General features: G+C 37.8%; 1 long non-coding RNA gene across 2 annotated transcripts; it reads left to right on the top strand.

Annotated features, from left to right (window-relative positions):
* The first annotated feature begins 970 nt into the window (after window positions 1-970).
* LOC136991111 (uncharacterized) lies at window positions 971-27,930 on the top strand. 2 transcript variants are annotated; one of them, XR_010883144.1, is made up of 5 exons: window positions 971-1,043; window positions 1,929-2,000; window positions 9,622-9,673; window positions 12,300-12,435; window positions 27,641-27,930. It is a non-coding gene; the product is annotated as an uncharacterized lncRNA (long non-coding RNA). The 2 variants fall into 2 exon arrangements; XR_010883143.1 differs by having other exon boundaries at window positions 12,297-12,435.

Raw genomic sequence — 27,930 nt, 5'->3', positions numbered from 1 at the left:
TATTAGGTAACAAGTCAGTGTTCAGTGACTTTCTATAAAAAGAGTGGCTTCTCTATCAAATACAGGCATACATAGGATTTTTAAGAGGAGCTGTTAAGCCAAAGAGAAAGATTATAACGCTCTAGGAATGAAAGAGTTTAATGTTGTGTAATTTTAGTAATTATACAATTTAACACACTTTCATAACTTTTCTTAACAAAATAATAATTTAAAACCTACTACAGTTCTCTCATCTGTGTCCCAAATATTTTACAAAATAGTCTGTCAAAATGAGAAAATCATACAAGGATGTCGTATTAGTCATACAGAAGATCGTAATTTTAGGTCTAGACTTCAGAAGTTTTATTTTACATGTTTATTAGATAGTATGGGTAACTGTATACCAACCCAGGAATTGATCTTCTGAAGCATCAGCACTGAATGTATTTGTCACCAGTAGATAGTGTTCCTTCTTCCATGTATGAAGGTTTGCTTGTTTTCTAAGTTGCTTTGAAAAACTTGATTATTAAAGAATCTTTAAAAATAAATCAAAAGGATAACAAGCATTTGGTGGGAAAAACATCTGGAAGAAGCAAAATTGGGCAGTCTTTCTTCTTATATATGAATTTTTTTAGGAAATATAATATAAGTAATAGATGGGCAACATCATTATATGCAGGTACTGTGTCCTATTTTCCAGAATGTATTTGAAATCACTTTTACGTTGCATAATTTTCCAGGTGAATAATTTTCCAGTAGTCCATTTGTGTTACTTGCAATTCGATTTATATATTTTTTGTTGTGATAAGAATTATGAAAGCTTTGTTAGTGATATCAATGCTTATGTGATATTTTGTTTTTATATGCAGGAAACTTGTTTTTAAAGTAGTTTCTATATGAATCATAGCCTTAACAATAATGTTTTAAATATGCACTAAGAAACAAAGTTCCTTCTTTTGGTTTGAAGAGGTCTAATGCATTTTTGTTCATCAGATCTGGAGGACTCCCAACCCCCCGGTGACAAAGGGAAGACATACTGGGGAAGATTTGAATTTAAAGAAAAGGTGTCCAGATCAGCAGATTTAACCTTTTTCCGCAATTGTTAACAATGATATGAAAATCCTTTTTGCTTGTACAGGCTGCAAACACAGTCAGCTTAGGGTTTTATGGAATATTTTATTGGCTATATTTTGGTGAATTGTTAAAGGGTTATATTTTGATCAGCTACAGTTACCAATCTCAAGTACACATGTACTTTTATTATTTGCCTGTTGTAAGCAGCAAATTCTGTGATATGAACGTGCTGTTTTGAGATGACCCAATATGTATTTTCATCTAATTTTGCAGATTCTTTTATGCAGTAAGCTTTCTTGTGTGTTGATTTCCTTGCATCCCTTATCAAGCTATGCAGTCCTATAGCTTATTTATACTACAAGATGATTCAGAGAGTTGGACAATATACATAGACATATTGCAGACTGCTATAGCGAAACAGGAGTATACAAAGGCATAAATTCAGGCTAAGAATGCTTTTATTGTAGTATCTTTCTCTTCTGTAGAACATCAGTACAATTCCAGCGAAGGTACTTCTCTAATGCTAACCAGGGTAGCCTTTTTATGTTCTTTTTTTCACATCTTAAGCAGGCCATGTGTAGAATGAAATCATAACTAAGTCCATGAGAATTCAGGGGGGGACCAAAATTTCTCCTTCACAAACAGCCATCATAAAGTACCCAGGAAGAATCCTGATTCAGCTCCTACTGCAACTTAGTTATTCATAAAGTGTCTAGCCTATTAGATTTTTTATGAGAGGGATACATTTTTTACTATAAATAGATTAGGTTATTCTAGTGACTTCACAGTTAATATTTAACTAATATAAATGCACAGATACTTGCTTAAGTGAAGGAAAAAATAAAGCCAAATTATGTTTCCATTTTTAAATGTAGGGACTGGCAAAGAGAAGGAGACTATCTAAGAAGAAATTAATTTCAGGTCCTGGAAGTTGTGATTCCAACAGGGTGAGTATGAGATGTCAACTGTGATATCCCTCACAGTTCTCTAAACAAGGTCATTTTGTGTATATTTTCTTTATTCAGTCATTTGTTATGAAGATACCTCTTGTACTTTTCCTTCTCTTCTTTTTGTTTTCTTTGATGTCAAGCCCAGAAAAGGGTTTATATAGTCTGCAAGTATTACTGCAGGAGAACAGTTTTCACTGACAGGGAGATGAAGTTACACAGACCACTAGTTTAGTGTTTGAAGGGATTAGAAGAGAGATTTACTGAGATGGCAGAAGGTAGTGCATCTCTGTGGAAATGAAAGAGAAGTGAGAACCTACATTGTGTTTGTGAGATCTGGATTTCTAAATTGCTAAATTGCTTTGTGTGGCAAAAAGATAAACATGACCTTTAATTTTCTTCATCTAGAACAGGCCTTTCTAACCTGTTATAGTTCAGGACACCAGACTTCAAATCTTGGCTCTGTTTATCAGGCTTTGCCTTCTAATTTCTTTGGATACAAAGCCAAGAATTTCTCTGCATGTAGCTTTCCTGTGGGCTTCTTAATGGATCAGAGGCTTAATTGGAATGTTCTGACCTAGGAAACATGCCTTCTCATTCGGTACTTTCTATAACACAATGCTGAATTCATCTGAATATTTAAGATGCCTGTATATTACACATAGTGAGAAACTTCTTGTTTCTGGACCATTATCCGTAAAGCAGAATTAGTCCTAGTAAGTAGAAAATTATCATATTGGCACAAAAAAGTCTTTAAGCTTTGAAGTGTAACACTGTTAGAAGTAATCAAGAAACAAGACAGAAAACATAAAATGACCCTTAAATAACAGACGAAGACTTGAGCTGCATTGTGCCAACTGAGTTTTTGAGTAATGTATAATCCCTTTTGGTAACTTTTTGTTTGCCTTCCATTGCAGTTCTTTATAAGGCATATTATCTGGTCAAGATATCTTTCTGCCATCTCTTATACACTACTGTTTACCAAGACTTAAGAAAATACATGAAGATTTTTGTATCTTCTAATTTGCAATAAATTTTAATTACAGATACAACACTAGTGACAGAAGGGATAGGATTCAGCTGACCAAATGTTGGTGCCAACATTGTAAATATCTAAGCTAGTTCCCTTGAGCTCTCTTTATAGCCAATGCAAAGAAGGTATTTCTAGTGCATGATTCATCTCTGCCTAAAGTAGATCTCTAAAAAGATGAACTGTTTCCTAAAAGTGCTTGTTTCTTTCCAAACTGATTATAGAGAGAGCCTGGGGTGACTGGCTGTCATATTGACATCCTATCTGTAGAACAACAAAGTTTGGTGAGATGGATTCCACCCTATGGTTATGTCCATAAGCTGTCCTTGATCTCCACAATCCCGGCCCATGCCCCTGGCCCACCATTCATCCCATATAACTTTAGGTACTCAATTGAACTCAACTTTGTTTTCTGTGGTTCTCTCATTAGACAATGGGGAGAGACAGGTAACTTCAATCTTCAATGCAAAAAAATCTTCATTAACAGTTATTCACTGCATGAAAGTAAAATCAGATAAAGAGGCAGTCCCTTTAGAGATGGAAGAACAAGAAAGTGCAAATAGGGTTTCAGTCGATAAGTACAGTGATTGGATAAAGACAATAATACCATCCACAAACATGAGCAAAAGAATAAATATGTTTCACATCTCAGGAATAACATCAGCTGAGGCTAAAGTGGTGCTTTCAAAAAGAATATGATAGATTTAATTTATAAAAGACTTCCAGAATTAAACTTTCAAGGTTTTCTTATTATAAAAAGAGAAAAAAGTAAAGCAATTGTTCATTCAGCTATGTGCCCTTCATGCCCTCCAACTTGGAGTCCCCATCACGCGTTCTCAGATCAGTTCTCTCACCCTGTGGAGGGAGTTTGGGCTATTATCCTGTTAACTTTAGCAGATAATTCTCTTTTTCTGAAAGCTCCATTAAATCTTTTCCCTTCAGAATTGTTTTGGGAACACTCCCAAAGAGAAAGAAATCAGGATTATGTATATTAAAAGGTCAGAGTGATATACAGAGAATACAAAGCAGTGTGATAAATGGTAGCTTAGGATTGAATAATGGAAATGAAATGGAAAAAAAGACAAAAGAACGATGAACTAAATTGATTGGAAAGAAGACATCAATGCAATGATTCAAAGGAAATGACCTGTGAAAGAAAGTGATGACAGAAAAAGGAAGTACAAAGTAGATGATTGGAAAAGAATGAAGAAAAATTGTGGGAAACACCTGTCTCCTGCCTATATGGAAGGAACCCAAGTCAGTTAACTGAAACTGCATACTAAGGGAAAATAGAATGGAGAAGTATGAGGTAAAATCAAACACAATGTTAACTTGCAAAATCTACCCACGACTCAAGTGATTAAAAAAAAAAATTCTGAATTTTACATTTTTTCTCGTTTCATTCTTGATTACATAGGTATGGTCTCCACTTGGACATTCTTCTCTTTTATTGTTGTAGCCGTGCAATGAACTTCTGGTACCACTGTATTCATTTTTTTCTTCCTGTTCTGTATCAAATTAAAATTTTTTATTCCATGTAATTCTAGCACTGTTTACATTTTCTCATTGCTTTCTAGTCTCTTGTGCTGGTCTGTACCTTATTTGCACTCTGTCTCTGCATATTTTTGCCTCTTATCTCTCTGCCTTCCTCGTGGTGTGCTCCCTGTATCCAATCACATTGTTTTCATTTCACAAATTACCAGATCTTCACAAATTCTCTCCTTCCATCTGTTTTTCCTTAATATATGAAAGCCAAGTGTTTCAGAAATGACTGCTACAAGGTTGTTATGCAACCTTAGATTCATAGCATTACCTATTACATTAAAAAGATTTAAATTGTGCTGTCTGCTCTAGGTAGTAAGCTCATGGGTCTGGTATGTTTTCCCATATGCAGCAATCAATGATACAGTTTCAGTCAATGTATTCTGAATGAATCACTTGTATGGAAGAAGAAACGTAAAGGCTGTTTAAAAAAGGATTAGTGTGTTTCCTCTGTAATTATTCCTTTCAGTCTACTATATCCACATTCAGTCTACTATAAAAAGGGCAGATTTCCCAGCAGAGAACACCTACTCTAAAAATGCAGAAATACCACATGGAAGAAACAGAACGAATACATTACATAATTAAATGTATCATATTAACGTTTCCTTATTTTTATATAGTACACAGTGGAGCATGCTGTTTTTGTATGCTTTTATTAAGAAATACAATAATTAATCTGGTATTTCTAAATTTCTGTATTTTAAGATGATGTCAGAAACTAAAGTGGTAATGTAACATTCAGTATGAAATGATGATGAATGTTTATACACAAATTATAATAAGAATTATATTCGTAAAATTGAGCATGCAAGAGCTAGTAGATTCGAAAATCATGATTGCACAAGCAAAATAACAATTAAAGAAAGACAAATCCCCTCACAAATAAACTAGTTTGTTAGACTTGCTGTTCCCAGTAGGTCTTTTGTTAGTAAAATTTTGTTAGTAAAAGGAAGTAGCATCTATTCAAATGGTCCTGCAACATGTAATTTTTTGGTAGATTATTGCTAGAGAAAGAGAGAGAGTCTTTTGGGGAAAATTATTTTCCAGCATAGGGAATTATTGCTTCAGATGATTTTAGAGGAGTTAGGAAACTTATTTTTTAATTACAAATGTTCATCTTTTAGGGGAGAATGTCTGAGAGGTATTAGTTAAGCTTAGATTTTTGAGCAGAATTCATAGGTAGTAAGTGATGTCTATGCCATATTCTACAGAATCAGATTAGCCAGAAAAGCCAAGATTGGATAATAGTGCATTTGCTCTGAATTTCCTACTGTTATCTTGCAAAATCTACACTGAATTAAAGCATGAGGTAGAACATGTTATTCAGGTAGAACTCCTATTGACTTCTTTGGTAGAAAGAAGTGTGGAAACTAATGTTCTGAAGTAGAACTTTCCCTGATTGTGTTTGTTCGGTTACTTATTACAGAATACAAAACCTTTCCTGTTTGGTATTGATATTTTAACAGACTGAACTAGTCTTTTTCATTTCAGAGAGATTAACTCTGTTTCAAAGCCCATGGAGGTCTGTTTTATCAAGTGCTCTATCAGCACTGCAGAAGCTGGTTTCTAAGACACCCAGTTGATTTCTTGAGTCAATTATTTTATGTTAAAGCTGCTTATATGGTTTTCAGAACATGAAGGTTATAGCAAAGAGGTAATCTTGCAGTTTTCTGACATGCTGAAGCCTTCTATGTTAGTTACAGTACTGTTTACAGAATCATAGAATGGCTGAGGCTGGCAGGCACCTCTAGAGATTGTCTGGTCCAACCCCCCTGCTCAAGGAGGGTCACCTTGAGCATGTTGCTCAGGACCATGTCCAGTCAGGTTTTGATTATCTCCACAGCTGGAGACTCCACAACCTCTCTGGGCAACCTGTTCCAGTGTTCAACCACCCTCAGAGTAAAAAAAGTTTTTTTCTTACTTTTAAATGGAATTTGTTGTATTTCGATTTGTGTCCATTTCTTCCTGTCCTGTCCTGTCCTGTCTCTGGATAAGACTGAGAAGAGTCTGGAGCTGTCTTCCTTACACCTCCCACCCCCCATCAGGTATTTATACACGTTTATACACACTCCCTCTGGAGCCTTCTCTTCTCCAGACTGAGCAGTCCAAGCTCTCTCAGCCTCTTCCCATATATCAAATTCTTCAGTCCTGTAATCATCTTTGTGGCCCTTTCACAGAATCACAGAATGGTTGAGTTTGGAAGGGACCTCCAGAGATCATCTAAGTCCAACCCCCCTGCTCCAAGCAGGGTCAGCTAGAGCACATTGCACAGGATCACATCCAGGTGGGTTTTGAATATCTCCAGAGAAGGAGACTCCACAGCCTCTCTGGGCAACCTGTTCCAGTGCTCTGTTACCCCCACAGGAAAGAAGTTTTTCCTCATATTCACATGGAACTTCCTAGATTTGCTCCAGTACTGAGGAGCCCAGCACTGGACACAGTTCTCCAGATGTGGCCTCACCGAGGCTGAGCAGAGGGGAAGGATCACTTCCCTCAACTGCTGCCAGCACTCTTCCTAATGCAGCCCAGGAGGCTTTTGGCCTTGGCCACAAGGGCACATTGTTGGCTCATGGTCAATTTGCTGTCCACTAGGACCCCCATGTCTTTCTCTGCCAAGCTGCTCTCCAGCCAGTCGCCCCCCGGCCTGTACTGGTGCTTGGGGTTATTCCTCCCTAGGTGCAGGACTCTGCATGTCCCTTTCTTGAACTTCATGAGATTCCTCTCTGTCCTTTTCTCCATCCTGTTGAGGTCCTTCTGAATAGGAGCCCTGCCCTTGAGCATACTGAATTTGGTATTATCAACAGGCTTCATGATGATGGCATTCTGTCTCATCATCCAGGTTGTTAATAAAGATGTTAAATACTGTCTTTCCCAGTAGTTGACCCCCAAGGAACACCGCTACCTGATCCTGGTTGGACTTCATACCACAACTTTTTGAGTGCAGTAGTCAAGCTAATTTTCCATCTAGCTTACAGTCCACCTGTTGAAATCGTATCACCAATTTGGTTATAGAATACTATGGTAGACCATACAGAAGGCTTTCCTAAAGACAGAGTAAATGACATCCACTGCTTTCATCTACATATTGATCATCTCATCACAGAAAGCTATCAAGTTGCTCAGGTACAGTTTGGTGTTAGTAAATCCATACTAGTTGTTCCCAGGCGCCTTCATGTCCATCATGAGCCTGGATACAGATTCCATGAGGATTCACTCCATAAGTTTCCCAGGGACTGAGGTGAGGCTGACTGATCTGTAGTTCCCAGATCTTTGTTACCCTGCTTGAAGGTGGGTGTGTTGTTTCTGTTTTACCAGTCATTAGGAACATCCCATACTTGCCACAGCCTTTCAAAGATGTTAGAGTGTAGCCTTGCAAAGACACTGGCATGTTCCCTCAGAACCACCTTTGTCTCAAGTTGTTCAAGAAAAAGAATCTTCACCTTATAGACTGTGTATTAGCATATATATTTCTGCCTTTCTCTCTCTCTGCATATGGCTACGTATATAAAAAAAAAAGATAAATGTATATGCTAACATGTATATAGAGAGAAATTCCAAGCCAGTTGTAGGAGAATTTAGATTTTCAAGAAAATGTTACTACAGGAGAATACAGCTTAGATTCATGAACTCTTTGAAGTCAGAGGACATTTTGCTATTTTGCTTCAATGGATCCAGGATTTCACTCACAGTATTTATGACTTTATAAAATTTGGAATATAACCTGCTTATGAATCAAGTGTAGAAATTTCTTTGAATCTTGATCTTAACTTTTAGAGAGAAAAATTAAATATAAATCAGAAGTGGAGGAAACAGACTGAAAGAGCATTCACACTTTCCTCTCTAAACTATTAAAAAGGGGGGTTGACTTTCATGAAAATGCATTTCCATTTTTTGATTGACATCAGATCTTTAAACTTATTATTGGGTCAGTCATTTTCCATACATTCAATTCCATATGTATGAATTCTGTACATAGGATCCCCTTCTGGACAAAAATGTGTATTTTTTATGTAATCCTAAGGAGCAGGGGAGGGGCTGACCAAAAGAGATTATGACTGTGAAAGTGCAGCCTCTCCTGAGAGAGGCTTAGTAGTTACATATGTTTTATTTGGTCAGACTTATGCAATCAGAAGTGTACCAAGAAACCATTTTGATGGTAGAATGATATGCACACAGTAAAGAATATAAACACGTTTAAGCTCTAAAACAGTTCTTTTAAGAAGAACACAGAGTCAGCCATTTTAAGCCATTTTTTTCAACCTGAGTCTACACCTAAGCATGGCGTCTCACTGGAGACAGAGATTACGGTTAATACTGTTGAGCAGATGCAATAAGATTCAGCACATTAGAATAGGGAGTCAAATGAGATGTGAATGTCCTCACTGCCTCAATATAATGAAGATCAGAGGGATAGACAGTGGTAGTGGAAGATCAAGCAAATTGGTGGAAAACCTAATGAAGGTTGGTACAATATTCTCACTAGTCTATAATGAAAGTTGACAGAGCCAAAGACAGTTGCAGGAGGAGCAATTTCATTTAGTTAATATTCAGGCTAGAAGCTACTAAGTTTCCACAAAAAGAAAGAAAAACATTTTCTAAATATAGACTTCACTAGTCACATTTATTGAACTGTAAGACATGCTTCCACAGAACCTTAAAAAAAAAGAAAGAATTAGTTTTGATCTGCATGAAATAGGGAATTCAGCTAAAAAGACATTGAAATTATTATGCTTGAGCAACTGGGCTCTTCCACCAGTCTGTTTAACAGAAACTGAAAATGAACACATCCTACTTTTAATATTTGCAAATTGTTTGGTTGGGGAGGGTCACTCTTGCTGCTGGCAACAGTTCAGTTAGTTTTTTTTATTTTTTTAGCTTGAATTTTGAAATATTCAGAACCAATTTGCTGTGCTTGTTCAAACCATGCTTATTTTACCCCATATTAACACTTGGCTGATCAAATCAAGGGATTTTTTCACCCAGTTCCCCAATAAGATCAAAGTTAATAGCAATGGTATGACTTTCTCATCAACTATTTTTTTTCAGGAAGCAGTAGCTCCTGCTTTGTTATCTAAAGTGGAGGAACGAGGCAAAGAAGGTGAGACAAAGGGCTTTTGTGTCCTTTTAGTGTGGAGTAGTATGGCATGCACATCTCATGGCTGCATGTTTGCATGGACTTCTTTTTTTGGATCTCAGCTATATCCGGTCAATCAGTCTGACACCTCAGCTGAAGATCCTGCTTGGAAAGCCAAATTTCTTAAGTACAGTATATCTTACTGAAGTGGCTCCTAGCCTATTCCAGAGTCTCCAAGAATTCCTCTGAATGATCCATCACACACACTTCTGGCTGTAAAAAGGGTGCAAAACCAACTGAAGTTTCTGATTTTGCTAAGCTGTCCTTTGTTCACGTAATCAGGTTGTTGTAGGGCAGTAGCATTCAGGTAGGAAAGGATTCAGTTTCCTAAAAATAGGTTGCCTACTGCCATTTTAAACCCTCTTGTTGATCTAAGCCAACTACATGGGGCTGGTAAATGAAACAATTTACAGAGACTTGCATCCTTCTTGCATGGTAGTGGGAGGCAAGGCAGGATACCCAATGGCAGCTAAAATGACACTAACTGCCTGCATTAGGCATCTGAAACTTGCATCTAGGGGTTAGTCTGCTGGATCACTCTCTAGGCTCTGGCATAGTGTCTGGGTCTCCACTGACTACAGCAGGAGCTAAGACACCTCAATTTAGGTGGTCATAACCTCAGACTGAATCCCACTCTGGTTTTCCAGATTCCCATTATGGTAAATAGAGAAAAGAGGGCTCTTCTAATGTAAGATTCATCTGTGCTATTTTAAATGTTTACCTTAAGATAAGTCACATCCTCAAAATTTCTTGTTTCTTTTTACTCGCTATAAAGGGATGCTACATAAAGGTGTCTATCTGGTATCTGTGTATTCCATCCTGTTTGTATTCGTTGGCTAGGCAGTACAGCTTAACAATGCAGACTGGTTTTGGTATGGAAAATACTGAATATTGCTGTCAAATTCTCCTTGCATGATTTATCAAATTACTGGTCTTCCAAAAAAATGAACAAAAGAGTATGTCATCATCTACTTGCATATGTTTTATAGATAGAAAGGCACTCCAAATGTTTTTAGTTAATGGCTTGCTGTTATTACTTATTGTACCTTAATTATTGCTACTTATATTGCCTTTCCAGTCTGTCTCTCCAATCATATTTTGTGTGTATTGGTTTTCCTTGACTATTATTGATATTGTGCAATACAATAATACAGTAAATGTGGATGTTTCAGTAAAATAGCCCTTCCGTCTAGCAAAAGAGGACTGAAATAGAAGTAGTTGAGAAGAATGGAAATTGAAAATTGGAAATTCCTTGCCCAAACATCAAACATTAAGAACATAATTTTTCACTGTTAAGTCTCCAGACTCAGAGAATTAGGTATAAAATAGCTCCGTCTAAAAACTAAGTTCACCTTAATTATCTAGAAGGAAGTGAGAGGAGTCCATTTCCCAGCTTTTTTTTTCCCTCAGGAGACAATATTAAATATCCAGATGTAACTAACTCATCCAGGTTTATTTAGGATTTGTAAGTTTTTTCATGTGTGAAAGGATGCTGATGTATATCTAGCTGCTATAGTTTTTATCCAGTTTAGTAGTCCTACTTTTTTATTGTTAGTAAGGACTTTTCTCCACATGGAAAGCCTGAGAAGTATAGTCTTTCTCATTAACTTGATTTTAGATGAAACCAAATTGTGTTACTTACCCTGCAGATATTCTCAGCACGTGGAAAAGTAATTAAAATAGGTATGTACCTTGTGATATGAAGTTCACTCACAATTTTTGATTTAGTAACTTCTCCAGTAGTCAGAGGAGCAGAACATCAGCATAAAACCTTCCCGCCTGAAAAAGAAACACTGTGTTAGGAAACACATCCTACTTTGTTAGGAATGGAGAATAAGTAAGAATGAAGAAGAAGACACAGAATTGTGTTTGGGACTAATTCAATTCTCTAAACCATTTCCAGATCCAGTCTTTACCCACTTATCGGTGCTAAAGATCATTTTAGCCAATATATGTTTAAATACTCACACCAGTTAAATCAGTTAGCAGTTGCATAACAATTTTGTGGAAGAATTCTGCTTGGATGCTATGTATTTTTTTTCTTGAAATTTCTAATGGAAAATAGTATCTTGTCTAAATAAAATCAGGACAAAACAGTCTTATCATGCATAATACCCTATGTCTGCTATGGAAATGGAAAAGATGCACCTGGAACTTTGTGCAGGAGTGATAAATGACACAGCACAATTATTCATTTAAAAAAACCTACAAAGCAAATATGCTGAGTGTTATAAAAATGTAATCAGGCTTTTTGTTCTAAGCTGTAGTGGTGAACATGTAACAAAGGAGCTGTCCTTCTACCTTATTGTTCTGTAGATGGAGTTGGAAAAGTCACTCCTAGTTGGGCACTGTTTCATTGGCAGATTTCCTAAGGACTCACTGACCTTGGCAAGAATGTGATGCAATTTTTCTGTAACTGCAAAGGAACAGGGCCATCAGATTGTTGGAGCCATACACACAGTTTATTTTACTGTTGACATCCAAAGTAGCTAAGAACCTAACTTTAAAGACTGAAACTAAAATTCTGATTTATAATGAGAGATTGAAAGTCATATATGTAAAATGCTCTAATGGTCTCTGCTGTCAGTAGTGACAAAGCGGTCTTCATAGAGAAACCAGACAGCAGTAATGCAACTGGAAGTGTCAGAGAAGCAAGTTCCATTTTGTTACAACAGCAAAGATAAATTGAATGCAGATGGAAAAAGCATATCCAAGAGGATGTTTAGGTATGGCTCTTACAGTCTTCCCTTCTGCCTATTTCCTTGCATTGTCAAATATCTGTGTTTTGTACAAACTGCAAATAACAGGCAGTCCTTTTTTTCTGTGTCCCAACTTTTTGGAAAGGTGGGTATGGACAATCCAGGTAAGAAGCAAGAAAGAATCTAGAGCTTCATATTACCAATAAGTAAAAGCATGGTGATCAGAACTGTCTCTTCTTCCACTACATCTTGCATTGTAAGAGAGAGAAGAACATTTTGAGTGTCCAGACAAAGGCTTCAGATGAGAAGAACATTTTCCTCAAACCTGTTTTCTTGTTTCTTTTCCCAATGCATGGTATCTCTGCATATTCTGTCCCACTTCATCCAGCTAAGACCTCTCGCTGTCATGGGCTGCTTCCTTCATATCCCATTGCTTGGCCTTTGAGAAGTCTGGTAATAGCTCATATTTTTTCTTTTCACATAGTTAAATATCAGTGTCTTTTTTCATTGACAATTTATTGATCAAGAAATGTTAAAATAGACAGCAAGATATGACATTTTAGTGTAATGATACTCAATAATCTTTTTTTGTCATATTTCCCTGAGCTGGGGAATACTGAATGAAGGAGGAGCGGGGAAATTGAGACATGGCAGTGGAGTACGTCAAATTCAACAGGAAGAGCTTAGTTTTGCTAAAATCTTTTTTTTTTCTTTTTCCTGCAGTCATTCTTAACAAATTCACCTAAAGAATGGATTTAACATTAACACCATAGCTGCTCATTATGAATCAGAAAATTACTGTGATCTGAGACTTAGATTTGCTTTAAAACTCTGAGACTGGCAATCCTGAAAGTGGTAGTTTTGTGTGACCTCTGTGGTTTTTTTTTTTTTTTTTTTTTTTAATTCAGAGTAGTTGACAGGCGAATTTGAAAAACCCTTGCATTCAACTTTTCAGTGTGGTTTGACCTAAAAATATCATGGTTTTGTCGTGTGACCAAATATCAGCCATCCTGTTTTGGGGTGGGATATTGTGTTGTGAAGACAAATGGAGAAATTACACAATTTTAGCCAGAGATGTTTAGATAGCAGTGCTATCTAAAACATAAATTTCTGTAGGCTCCAGATACTGCAAGTTCAGTGACTCTGCAGATTATGTTCAGATAGTTAAGCATGTCCCTTGTTGAACTTCTTAAACTTGGCATTGTCCAACTAATTAGTTCTGATGTGGGCCTCCAGGCTCTGTTCTAATATATTAAAGGTAAGAAAAAAACCTTCCCAGCCTTTCTGCCATTGCTTTATTTTAACCTAGATGCTTTAAGCATACCTAGATCTATGGAAAACTTTAGGCTAAGTGGCAAATCATTATTTGCAGAGCTTTTAAAAAAACCTCTATATTTGCAAATTACAGAGATTTCTTGCTCATTTCTGATTTTTTCATTCCCATTTGTCAATGCTGAAAATGTTAGGTTAAACGAAAAGCCTGTTTTTTTGTACAGGTTTATTTTTTTTCAAGTTGTTTTCGTAAGGGGAATATGATTTCTTTCACACCCACAGCAACACATTTATTTGTATAAAGGTATTGGTATGACTGAATATAATGCATACTAATTCATTTAACTACATTTAAATTCTGCAAGCCTGTTAAAATACTTGTTGAAATATAAGTGAAGAAAATTCAGAGGTCACTCAGATTAGAAATGTTATTTATTCGTCATTTGAGTAGCAATCAACAGGGTTGGGAGCTGAGAACAAAAGTATTTTATTACTGTAATGAAACTTAAAAAGACCTCATTCATTTCAGTGATACCGCACCTGAAGTTATATGTAGTATGCTACATTTTGGATCTAGTTGTGCTAGTCAATATGAATTCTGTCTTTTTTGGTAACTGTTCTTATATATGGAAGGGCAAACTTGTTAGTAGAACATATGCTGGTTGCAGAGTTCCATAGTGGTATTACATCTTTGTTTCCTTAATTTCACGAATATTGATGAAACAGATATTTGCAGACAGAATATGTTCAGAGTGATCAATTATAACACAAATTATGGTTTTGCTGTAGTGTGGAGAGTGTACATAAACAGGGCATCTCCACAATGCAGTGCAACTGTAATTTCCATTACAACTGCTTTCTCTGAGTTATTTCATTTTCACAAATTATTTTTACCTTGAAAGTCACATTACTAGGAGGAATAAGCATGAAGTAGCTGCTTTACAAGCTCAGCCTGTGCCCTGCATTCTAATCACGAATTTCATTTGTTTGTTTTTCATTTTTCTGTATCATCACTGGTAATGAAGATGCTGAGGAGTATAATATACCTACAATTAAATTTTTGCAATTAAATTCAGAAATTAAGATTTTAAGGCACTTTTTACTTGTCTGTTGAACAATTATCATATGAATATCACTGAGCATAACAAGCTAAAAATTCTTAATTTCTTTTTTATAGTTTTTCTTAATAATATTTAATTCTTAGGTAAACACTGGTCTTCCCATATGCTTCTCATTCATTTGGTGATTTTGCCACTGGAAAACTGTTTTCAAATTGGCTACTTTTACAAAAGTATTACAATAAAAATTCTTAGATTTGTCTTTCTATGCACAGGAGCTCCTTTTTCATTAGTCTCCTGTTAGTTTCACATCTTGAAAATCTTCTCATGTATCAAAAAGGTAAGATATAATTTAAGCTAGTTCTCTTCCATATTAAATATATCAACTCTGAGATTTGTCTTCCCCCATTCCATTTCTTCTGCCTCTTTTCTGAGTTTCAAATTTTGAACTGTATTTCTCATCACAAAGAGACATCTTTGAATATCACCATCAAATATTTCCTCTTTTATCTGGACATACACTCACTAATCATATTCAAGTATCTCAATATAAAAAGTGCCCCATTCTTATTTCATTCTTAAAATCCTGAGACAACCATTATTTAGAACATTTCTTGGAAATTTAGAGAGGAATCATTGAACCCATTTTATAGAAGGGGAAAAGGAGAAGTATTAGTTCTGTATGAGCAGTAATGTAGCTAGCAGGTTGAAAGGAGTGATCACCCCTCTCCATTCAATGTGTATGAGATCACATTTGAATATTTTGCTTTTGAGCTCCCTAGTACAAGAAAGATATTGACATACAGGACTGAGTCCAGCAGAGGACTGCCCAAATAGTTGGGGCTGGAGCACGTGATTACAAGGAGAAGCTGAAAGAGCTGGGTTTGTTCAGCCTTAAGAAGAAAAGGTGAAAGGGAGACCTTACTGCTCTCTACAGCTACCTAATGGGAAGGTGTAGGGAAGATGGAGCCAGACTTCTTGGAAGAGTGCAGCTACAAGACAAAGGGCAATAGCCACAAGTTTGCAAGAAAGGAAGTTTTGATCAGATTTTAGAAAAAGAAGATCTTACCAGGAGGGTATCAAACACTGGCACAGGCTGTCCAGAGTGGTTGAGGAATCTCCATCCTTGGAGATGCTAAAAACTCCTCTGAGCAAGGCCCTGAGCTCTCTGAGCTAGTTGACCCCCTTTGGCATTTGTACCGGATGACTTCCAGGGGTCCCTTCCAGTTTAAGTTGTTCTATGGTTCTCGGAAGTGACTTGTCCAAGGCTAAGCTAAAGCTATAAGCTTTCTTCCCAGGCTTACCTGCCTTCTTCTTCTTCTTCTTCTTTTTTTTTTAAATACAGTTGAATCATAATAACATACCAAAAATTTTGCATAACTCCTGAGCTCCTTCTAGCTGAAATTCCAGCTTCTTATCTCCATTGTTAAAGGTCTCCAAGGTATTATCCTGTCTGTATCATAGGTTCTGTCAAGAATTAATGTGGTCCACTAGATTTATCCCACATAAAGTACAACTGAAAATATTAAATGTGTCTGTTCAAAGGGGCCAGGAGCTTTCTCTTTTGCTACAGAAAAAACATTTGATGAAATGAATCAAACTCTTTTAAAAAGTTTGGATAGGGGAAAAAAATCCAAACATGAGTGGAATAGTTTTGATTTATTGCAAATATGCAAGTAATTATAAAGAAATGGCTATAGAGAGACCCACAGAGTACTGTGAGCCTACTTTTGCCACTGGTGTCAATGACACAGGGAAATAGCTATGGTAGTAGCGGAGTAAGACTATTTTCTGTATGACTAATACTACAATATTTGTCTGAGACGTGGACAGCCTTTTCCAGAAATTAAGAAAATCTAACAGATCTTAGTAAAAATATAAAAGGTTAGGATCATTGTGATAAATTCAAGATGTTGCCTATAATGACAAGATAGCACAGAGCATATTAAGCAGATTGGAATTACAGCTGAGTGGCAGAAGGGAATGAAGGTCCTGGGGATTAGAGTAAATGAGGAACAAAATAAAATTGCCTGTATGCCAATGGGATTCTTACATTCTGTTTGGTTCCCTGGAAACTACTGCAGTTAAGAATAGGCTGAGGGAATGCAACTTGAATGTGTATGTTCCGGACATGCATATCTTAGCAACCATGGTTTTTAGGGGATAAACTTTAGACTGGATCAAAAGAGGTGATTTCTGAATGTTTAAAAGACTTTTTTTTAATGATAGAAGATTTAAATCACTTGTTTCAAACAGCCAGACCATAGTGGGAAAGTTTGTGAAGGGCTAAATCAGTAACTAAAAAGAGTGTTTTGTTAAAATGTCATCTCCTAAAACATGCTGCTGAAGGTAGGATGGGCAAGCCTGCTAACAACTGAGGAAATGCATACAAAGGCATATTTCAAGGCAGAGCAAGTTCCCTCACTTGCCTGCTCAACTTGTTGGGCTACTAGGAACTGGGAAGATATTTATCTTCTCTGAATATGATCTGTGGGGAATATTGCTTGAATAACAGATCTTGGGGCTGTCTATCTCAGTGGAAGTGAGAATTTATGTGGTAGCTAGTTTTAAGGATATGAAGAGTGACCAAACCCAGAATGATTGTTATAAAATCGTTGTTTATAGTGCAATAAAGGTTGCATAAAAATGCAATCATTTTATATATGAAGCCTAGTTTTATTTGTTTACTTGAAGATCACTACATAAAAAGCCATTCAAGCCTTGCCATGGGCATTCCTTGCTTTGTGTGGATAAAGAACAAGGGAGTGATCAACCTTCCAGATAGCAGGGGAAAGTGGCACTATTGCTCAGACTATAACTGGGATTTCAGCAGACCTTTCTATAACAATTCTGCATATTGAAAGATCCTGCTAGATTGCCTGTTACACTATAAATCATAAGCAGAAAGCTCATAGATATATATGGGTCATCTTAACATGTTAAACTAAATTATATAATTTCATGGAAGAGTGTTCCTTCAGTTTGGTATCTTCATTGCATCTACAGAGTTCATAATTTGAATATATTTTTAGTTCCTCACACTTATTAAAAATGATTAAATTATGGAAGAAGATGAAGTATTCATCTTTCATTTGAATATGTCCATTCTTTCAGTGGAATCTGGGGTAAACTCCTTAGTTTATATGGCCCTGCTCTAGCCCCTGCTATTCTTCTTGTATGACTTTTTCACAGGAAAACTTTTATTGCTAGCCATCATTCTCAAAACTTTCTCTTTTGCAACTGTTAAAATTATGCAAATTTCACAAGGCAACAAGTCTTTAAGACTTACAGTGCTCTTCTTGTGGTCAGGCCCTGAAAATAATTTGACCAACTCATTTTTTTCCAGTTGAGTCATTATTCATTTTTTACAGACTTGTATGGACTCCCCAAAAACCTTTTTGCATGAGCGATTCAATGTCCAGCTTTTCTGATGCTGTTAAGCTTGATAGTGTGACTTTGAATACTCACCATCTAAAGTAAGTAATAGTAGAGAGCATTTTAGTAGGCTATTTTTAGTGGTCAGTTCAAATTCTACTGCATGTACAGGTATGTGGACTTGAAACCTTTAAACTGCAGTTTATTTCTTTGTAAGAGATGGGTGGGGTGGAGTGAGGGGGCAGCTGAAAAAGATTTGAGATCTGTTGAGATCATTTCAGATCTGCCCAGGATTTGCTTTCTTGAATTTCATAAAGATGCTGCTTGCAGTCTTTTGAAAGAGCCCACCTCCCACATTCCAGTATAGTATATTAACTTCCATTTCAAGCGATTTGTTGAAATCATTCTGACATGCCATCGTCCACAAAACTGTGATGTCCTTCATAATGAAATTAGCTCTTTCTGTTATCGTTTGGCCCTTCTAACTCAGTGGTTTTTCAGTGGGGGAATACTTCAGGGAAATAATCTGGCAGATCCCAAGAAGGAGGTCAGTGCCTGGATAATATTACATCTTGGATGCTCTTCTGTCACAATAGTTTTGCCCTTTTCAGGTCTGATCACAGGTCCCAAATACAAGACAGCTCTTTGAAACAGTTTACATTTAGAAAGGAATATGTCCAGGACATGTTCAGGCAGTTTCTTCATTAGGTGATTCTTATGTTCCTCCGTTACTAAGAAGAATAAATTACCTAAGAAGGCAGTTGCCTCACTGAGAAGCATTTTAGTGATGACCAATTTTAACTGCGTTTTGGAAGACAAAAAGAGAGTTTGTCAATCTGTCTCAAAGAGTTTCCCAGCGAGAAGTTTAGAATTGGTGCTTTGGGGAATTTAGTCTCTGCTTTCACATCCAAACACTTTAAATCCTGGACACAAAGCCACAGGGAACCAGAAACTAAATAAGTACATTATATTTCAATTTGTTAAGTTGAAGATTCAACACCACTTAGAAAATAACTTTCTTTCACAGGCATATTACTGAAGATATATAAAGGTTGTTTTATACTTCAGTCATTGGTATAAGTGAAGACTGAAAGTGTCCTTTAGTTCTTCTGCTGATTTTCTTCAGACAAATCTAACTGGCCACCTCAAAATATCATCAGGATAGTATCTTGAGAAGGGATTTCCAGATTCCTTAGACAGCCTTTTTTAAAGAGTATGTATTATCTCTAGTTTATATCTTGAGCTGCTTCCTCAAAAAAGAACTCTCAGGAACATTGGGATTGAACCAATTTACACAACTTGTACAGTAATTATAAAATATCATGCAAAGTAGCTGTTTTGGAACAAATTCTTTCCCTCTGCAATAGCTCAGGCAGTTGGCTCAGGGAGGCGGTATACATTTGGGCAGGTGCGTTAGCCCTCCAGAGAAGGATTTATGTGTCTTTTTCTGTAGTTTTCTGGCATTTAAATACTGTGTTTGCCCTCCTCAGTTTCCTCAGAATTTCTCCTAACTTGCAAAAGATTTGGCTTTTTGCTGCATCTGCCATAAGAAACACTGGCAAATGGAAGAAATAAAGATTTGTTCTTCTGCATTTTCAGACTTCTAGGGGAGTCTTTAAATTATTATTATTTATCGTTTTAGCCAGGAAGGCCACAAAAGGGCTCCAAACTTTTTCAGGCTTCTGCGTACACTGAACAGGGTGATACAGAGTCTGGGAAGGAAAGGGTAACAGCCCTGTGTGGGAAGTGGGGGAAGAGCAACTACTCTGATGGATAGGTTGACCTGTTTCACAGCTAGAGCCACAGCTGTTTTCAACAGGATAGAGTTCTAAATGCATTAGCAAGCCATTTGGTTCAGAAAGAATAAAAGATGTGAAGAAATTGAAAGAAAAAAACCACACCCCCTTCTTTCACATTTGAACACACTGGATTTTCAATTTAATCCATTAACCTACACAGCCTTTCATTAGAGTCCTTGGGAGACTGGAATATTTTTGGCAATGTACTTTTATGAAAATTACAAGTTAAAAAAATCCCCAAACTAACCTCCTCCCAGAAATTGAGGGGTTCATAGTGAAATTCAAATCTTTTCTCTGAACATACCAAGAAGTATGTGAAATTGCATGCAAATCAGATACTTTTCACTCCATATTTACATAATTTTTGCAAAGAAATCAAAAAGCACCAATAACTTTACCATAATTTGTCTACTTAATAGTCAGTATATAATTCATACACAAGAGTCTTTTAAATGTGTATATTAAGAATAAAAAGGCTTATATGGTGGGACAAAGAATGCAGTTTGAGTTTGGAAGGTAACTGGCAAAATTCTCAGGATTAAACACTCTTTTTGAACCAGTAAATATAAATCTTCTGATTCAACACAGTACTATTCTATTTGTTTCTTTGATGTTATCTGGGATGTGATACAAAAACTTGCTGGTCATTCTAGCTGACATGGTAGCTCATTATTTTACAATCTGAGCCTGTCACTGCTATGATGCTATCTATCATTTGCCTTAGTGTCTTTTAAAAGATCTACAAGATGTCCATTTTACTTCCTTAGTTATTCTTCTTAACTCCTGTCCAGAGATTTGCTTGTGGGTAACCATGTGACAAGCAATACCATTAATATATTTTAAATAATTTTTGAAATTCAAGTTTCTAATCCTTACGGCTTTGAGCAAAACCTGTTTGGAAAGTGGAGAATAAACTTTCCTGAATTTTTTTATTAGACTTTTTTTTTTTAATGTTAGTAGATCCCTTAAAATTAAAAAATTACAGAAAATATCTCTATTTCCATTTCCCTGGGTTAATCAATGCAAACAAAGGAAAAAGCATGATAATCCTGCTGATTTTTTATTTTTTCAAAATAGTCTTTTTCAGATATTTGTTTGAAAGGCCATACAGTTCACTCGGAGAAAGTACTTCAAAATTTTGGAGTAGGTAAAACTAGAAACATTTTCAATTTTATATGTAGTAGGTGAGATTTTTGCCTCTGCTGAAATCATTCTGATTCTGCCTGTGGAACCTGGATTTTCATACTGTAAAACCTTTTTAATGTAGCATTGAGATCTTGTATTGATTAATCTGTAAAGAATGTATGTTCAACTTTTTCCAGCAGGTTATGTTTGAGGACTAATCAGAGATTGCGGAGAAGCTATATAAATATAATAAAAGATATCTAGTATAGAAATCTACTATCATAATTACGGTTTTAAAATATGTTCAAAGGGTTAGGTTTTCTGGAAAGCTCTTCCTACAAGATTAACAAATTTTCCTCTATGGCCATTGGTTAAGAATGACACCTTTTATGTGTTTTGGCTCTGGAATGCATTTTGGCTTCATTTAAAGAAATTCATGGTGAAAATAGGCTAGGAAGAAGATTCAGACAGAAATATGTGGTATTTTTTCTCATCCACTATTTGCTATAGCTAATAGAATTATTCAAATGTATTAGCAGCAAACTATATCTAGTTGCAGTAATATTTTTTCATTCTTTCTAATAGCTAGTTCTATAACTTCCAATAATTCTTTATGAGTTCAGAATTTCCAGTATCAGCTGCTGGAAATGAAGATTTCATTGATTTTCCACAAGGTGGCATATAAGAATCAGGCTGGCTGTATTTTAATAAATAAAATTCAGTTAATATATACTTTGTATATGTCAAATGCATATGCATAGTCAATGAAGGAGGAATACATTTACAGGACAGTAGATCATGATTGGCTATTTCAATAAATATGGTATATCAAGCTAGTGTTCTAGCACTAGCTAAATGATAGAGTTGACTACTATGATATAATTTGCATAATAACTAATCAAAATAAAATCTAACATAAGCACCTCACAGTTACTTGTATCATGAAATGATATTAAAACCTCTTCTGTGGAATTTTCCACTTTCTTTGTGAGAAATTATTCATTCATGCTTATATTTTATGACAGACAGATAAAGATCAGTATCTTTTTCTTTAAAATTGCATTTTTAAAGCAGGCAGTTATTTTTAAAAAACCTTCATACTGTCTTTCAATTTGTGAGTTAGCAAATTACAATTTATTTAACTCATTAAAATCATCCCAGTTGCTGTACGAAATTTCTGTTCCTAAGAACTTCCTACTCAAAACAAGAAATAATTCTAACCTAAGTCACCATCTAAATGCAAACTAGTGATTTCTCTACATCTAAGAATGTTTTGCTAATGATTGTTTTTCTCCAGTGCTGCAGATCTCCACATTCTCTGAATTTCTTAGTACTGCAGTAAATCAAAGAAATAAAATCTGTTAACCTAACACAAAGAAGTTGCTATTATAGTGCTTTTTCCTTCTCATTTAGAAGTAGGGTGGACAAGAAATCTGAGAAACTCTTCTTGCAACAGATTTTCAGCCAAAGAGATTTTTGGCATCCAAAAATCTGGGCACTGATCTGAACTGAGCAATCTCCTGCAACTTAAATGAGATTCAGCTTGAGCTCTGGACCCTGTCACCCTGAAAAAGTTAATTTAAATCTATAAAGCTGTTTGCAGTTTTCCAGGGATGCACAAAAACAGGTGTAAATTTGGTGTTGTTGGTCAATGAGGAACATCTCTTGCCAAGAACAGCTTTTTCCTTTTCCAAGTTCTGTAAATGAGGATCAAGTTTGTCTTACAAAAAGAGACTGTCCTGGTACCTGGCAGTAGTTCCTAGCTCTCAGAATGTCCTTTTAAGACCATGGACAACCCAAAGTGCCCTTTTTTCTTTGACCAGTCTCTGCCTACTGATAAGTAAACCTCAGTGTCTGAAGGCAATGAGAGTGATTTAAAGCCATCTCCTGATTTTCAGCTTTGGTCCCTAAGGCTCAAGAACCTCCTTATTCAGCCTAAAAGTTGGTATAAAAGAAAAACCTTCAATTTAGACTCTTTCCTGAGATCCTTAAAAATGTGCCTGAAGTTCTTTGTTTTTAAAGAGTAAAACCTTTGGGATACTTTAGTAAAGTGTTTTGAGACTTGGGGACCAAGAAAATTGGAAGAAAAGTCATTGTCAAAGGTTGTATTTCAACTGAACAGTTTATACAATAAGCACAGGTGAGTTTTGCAGTTACCTTAGTGGTGTTTGCAGACTGTTGAAAACTCCATTATTATAAATTTCACAGGTGAGAACATAGAATAAGGAACAGGTTACAGATACCAATGGCAGAAAAACCTCACCGATCTTACCTCAGCTTCAAAGCACAATCAGTCATCTTGTATTAGTAGATTCATTGACAAATAGCAAGCAAACAAAATCTCTTTTCTCTTTTGTATTATTTCCACCACTTCATCTTCCCATTCCCAAACAAAAAAAGTTGGAGAAAACTGTTGAAAACAAAATCCTTTCTGGATAAGTGAAACAAGGCAAGGAGATACAGTACAAGCAGTTCCAGCAAACACTATCTAGGTAGGGAGGACAGCTTAAAACTTCATTTCCCAGGTGCTGGCATTTTGCAACTGCTTTTTCTGACCCCCCGTGGCTGTTTGGCCTGCTGTTGAAGTCAGAAACGTTGGCTGAGGACTTCTTCAGGCGTGTTTTATACCAAGAAAAACATTCCAGGGAACTATTCTCTCAAGTAGCATCACATCTGTTCCAGCCCGTTATTTATGCTCCTCATTTTACCTTTTTGCTAAGGTATATGCCTGCCAGAAGTCATGCTTTTCAGCCTGCTGATGCATTTGCCCATCTGAATCTGCAGAGCGGGAACATCTGCCTTCAATACTTGTCCCTCCCAGAAGTCGCTCTCTAGACTCAGGGTGACAGATGAATCATTTTATTCATGGCAGGTGGAGACAAATCATGTTCACATTGTGGAGTGTGATCTAATTTTACCCACAGAAATCTACATTTTGCAGCCAGATACGCAAAGTTTTCACAAAGAGAATATTAACCAACTTTACAGACATTTCTCTCTCTCTCTCTTTTTTTTTTTTAATTTTGAGGAATAAAGCAATCCATACGGTGATCAATACAGTGAATAATAAGCTGTAGGCCCAGATGAATCATATCAAGAAAGAAAATGGCATTTTAATCAGACTGCAATCACTGTATACAAGACATCTAATCTTGCATTCATTCTTCAGTAGATCTCTGCCTTTCTCTATGAATGCAAAATATAATATAGCAATAGCTAGCACTGTTCTCAGGTCCATATCAAAAGCCGTATAAAAGAATTGCTTGCCATCTGCTAGGAAAATTTCTCTGAAAAATATCGTAATAGTCTTGTCATTACAATTTTATTACCAAGTGAAATTATTTTCTCGTGGGTGGTGGAAGAGCAACAAGTATCATCATTTTAAGCGAGCAGGAAACATCTATAACCAAACATGGCTCAGCACAGTCTTTGCAATGGATGACAATAAAGATAATAAGCAGCATGCCCTTTGCAACCAGATTCTAAATTTAGAGTCATTATCATAAGTAAAAGAGATACCACCCCAGGCACTTCTGCCCCCTCCTTCCCCCAAGCACTGAGCCTGAAGCACTTTGAAAATATTCTTAACCCAGGAGAACTTTAACATTGAAACGCTGAAATTGATACTTAATGTGTTTCACAGAACCACAGAATCACAGAATGGTTGAGGTTGGAAGGGACCTCTGGAGATCATCTAGTCCAACCCCCCTGCTCAAGCAGGGTCACCTAGAGCATGTTGCACAGGATTGCGTCCAGGCGTGTTTTGAATATCTCCAGAGAAGGAGACTCCACAACCTCTCCGGGCAACCTGTTCCAGTGCTCTGTCACCCTCACAGTGAAGAAGTTTTTCCTCATGTTCAGATGGAACTGTCTGTGGTTCAGTTTGTGCCCGTTGCCTCGCATCCTGTCGCTGGGCACCACTGAAAAGAGTCTGGCCCCATCCTCTTGACACCCTCCCTTCAGATACTTGTACACGTTAATAAGATCTCCTCTCAGCCTTCTCTTCTCCAGGCTAAACAGGCCCAGCTTTCTCAGCCTTTCCTCGTAAGAGAGATGCTCCAGTCCCCTAATCATCTTTGTAGCCCTTCGCTGGACTCGCTCCAGTAGTGCCACATCCCTCTTGTACTGGGGAGCCCAGAACTGGACGCAGTACTCCAGATGTGGCCTCACCAGGGCTGAGTAGAGGGGGAGGATCACCTCCCTCGACCTGCTGGCAACACTCTTCCTGATGCACCCCAGGATCCCATTGGCCTTCTTGGCCACAAGGGCACATTGCTGCCTCATGCTTAACTTGGTGTCCACCAGCACTCCCAGGTCCTTCTCGGCAGAGCTGCTTTCCAGCAGGTCAACCCCCAACCTGTACTGGTGCCGGGGGTTATTCCTCCCCAGGTGCAGGACCCTGCACTTGCCTTTGTTGAACTTCATGCGGTTCCTCTCCGCCCACCTCTCCAGCCTGTCCAGGTCTCTCTGAATGGCAGCACAACCCTCTGGTGTATCAGCCACTCCTCCCAGTTTTGTATCGTCGGCAAACTTGCTGAGGGTGCACTCTGTCCCTTCATCCAGGTCATTGATGAAGAAGTTGAACAAGACTGGACCCAGTAGTGACCCCTGGGGGACACCGCTAGCTACAGGCCTCCAACTAGACTCTGTGCCACTGATCACAACTCTCTGAGCTCTGCCATTCAGCCAGTTCTCAATCCACCTCACTGTCCACTCATCTAGCCCACACTTCCTGAGCTTCCCTATGAGGATGTTATGGGAGACAGTGTCAAAAACCTTGCTGAAGTCAAGGCAGACACCATCCACTGCTCTCCCCTCATCTACCCAGCCAGTCATTCCATCGTAGAAGGCTATCAGATTGGTTAGGCATGATTTCCCCTTGGTGAAGCCATGCTGACTACTCCTGATCACCTTCTTTTCCTCCACATGCGTGGAGATGGCCTCCAGGATGAGCTGCTCCATCACCTTCCCGGGGATGCAGGTGAGGCTGACTGGCCTGTAGTTCCCTGGCTCCTCCTTCTTGCCCTTTCTGAAGACTGGGGTGACATTGGCTTTCTTCCAGTCTTCAGGCACCTCTCCTGTTCTCCATGACCTTTCAAAGATGATGGAGGGTGGCCTAGCAATAACATCCGCCAACTCCCTCAGCACTCGTGGGTGCATCCCATCAGGGCCCATGGATCTGTGGGTGTCAAGTTTGCTTAAATGATCTCTAACCCGATCCTCCTTGACCAAGGGAAAGTCTTCCTTTCTGCAGACTCTCTCTCTTGCCTCCAGGGTCTGGGGTTCCTGAGGGCTGGCCTGAGCAGTAAAGACTGAAGCAAAGGCAGCATTCAGTAACTCTGCCTTCTCTGCATCCTTCGTCACCAGGGCACCCACCCCATTCAGCAAAGGGCCCACATTTTCCCTAGTCTTCCTCTTGCTACTGATGTATTTGAAAAAGCCCTTCTTGCTGTCCTTGACATCTCTTGCCAGATTTAATTCCAAACGGGCCTTAGCCTTCCTCGTCACATCCCTGCATACTTTGACAACATTCCTATACTCCTCCCAAGTGGCCTGTCCCCCTTTCCACTTTCTGTATACTTCCTTCTTCTGGTTGAGTTTTGCCAGGAGCTCCTTGCTCATCCATGCAGGTCTCCTACCTCCTTTGCTTGACTTCCTACTCATAGGGATGCACCGCTCTTGAGCCTGGAGGAAGTGATGTTTGAATATTAACCAGCTCCCTTGAACGCCCCTTCCTTCTAGGGCCCTAACCCATGGGATTCCTCCAAGTAGGTCCCTGAAGAGGCCAAAGTTTGCTCTCCTGAAGTCCAGGGTTGTGATCCTACTTAGTGCCCTGCTGCCTCCTCGCAGGATCCTCAACTCCACCATGTCATGGTCACTGCAGCCAAGGCTGCCCCCGACCTTCACATCTTCCACCAGTCCTTCTTTGTTTGTTATGTGTACATGCAGCAACAATGAAGAGTAGCTTGAATACTGCTGTTAGTTAGTGATCTGATAGTGATCTGTAGATACCTTACTCCTTACCTAAGCAAATGACGTTGACAGCTGAACGACACTTAGCAGAGTTGGTTGAAGAAGGGTTTATAATTTCAGCCCTCAGATGGCTGATGCTTGCCTCCTTTCCCTAAAATTTCTCCCTTAACCTGTGAAATGAAATTTGAGTGTCAGTTCAGATCTTTTCCCCTAAAACAACTGCTGCTCTAGCTCCCCTGTAATGTGCCCACTTGAACTTCTGATGGCAAAGAGTCACTGAATTTCATCAGCTTACAGAAGACTCCATTTGATTTTCTTCTGAGCGACCAGCTTGTTCACTAGCTGTCTCAAGATGTTTGAAACTTTAAAAAGAGTTAAGAACTATTTTAAGACATTGCACAGATTAACAGCTAGAATCTCACTATTGCCTTATAGATGATCAAAAAGATGAATGGGACTAGGAAACCTTCTCTTCCTTACACGAGTGTAACGGCTAATTACAAACCTGATCGTTTTGATTCTTGAGTACAAAGGTTCAAAAGTGCCGAGTATTACAGAGCATTACATGGTGTTTGGCAGAGGGCTGTGGTTTTAACACCTTTTTTTCCTCCCTTTCTCTATGCATGACAGACTGAAGCTGATGCAGCAGAGCTGAGTGATGATGCAAAGCATGAAAAGCTCATGTTCCTGAGCTTTCTCCTCAGTATGCCAGAGGTTGTATGTCCAGCAGGACCCTCCTTGAAATGTTTTTAGTACTGTAGCCATGTACCCTCCTTGAAGCAAAGGAAGAGTGAAAGATTTTGTGTCAGGCATACTTCTCTGTTGCTGTTGCTAAAACAATTGCAAACAGATGGCTAGTGTACAAAGCAGCTTGCTATCTTTATGTAAAATTGTAAATATCACGGTACTTCAGTAATTAA

Source organism: Apteryx mantelli, chromosome 1, assembly GCF_036417845.1.
Source record: "Apteryx mantelli isolate bAptMan1 chromosome 1, bAptMan1.hap1, whole genome shotgun sequence".
In the NCBI taxonomy this organism is placed as follows: Eukaryota; Metazoa; Chordata; class Aves; order Apterygiformes; family Apterygidae; genus Apteryx; species Apteryx mantelli.
The sequence above is the reverse complement of the archived record's forward strand: the minus strand, read 5'-3'. Positions and strand labels throughout refer to the sequence as shown.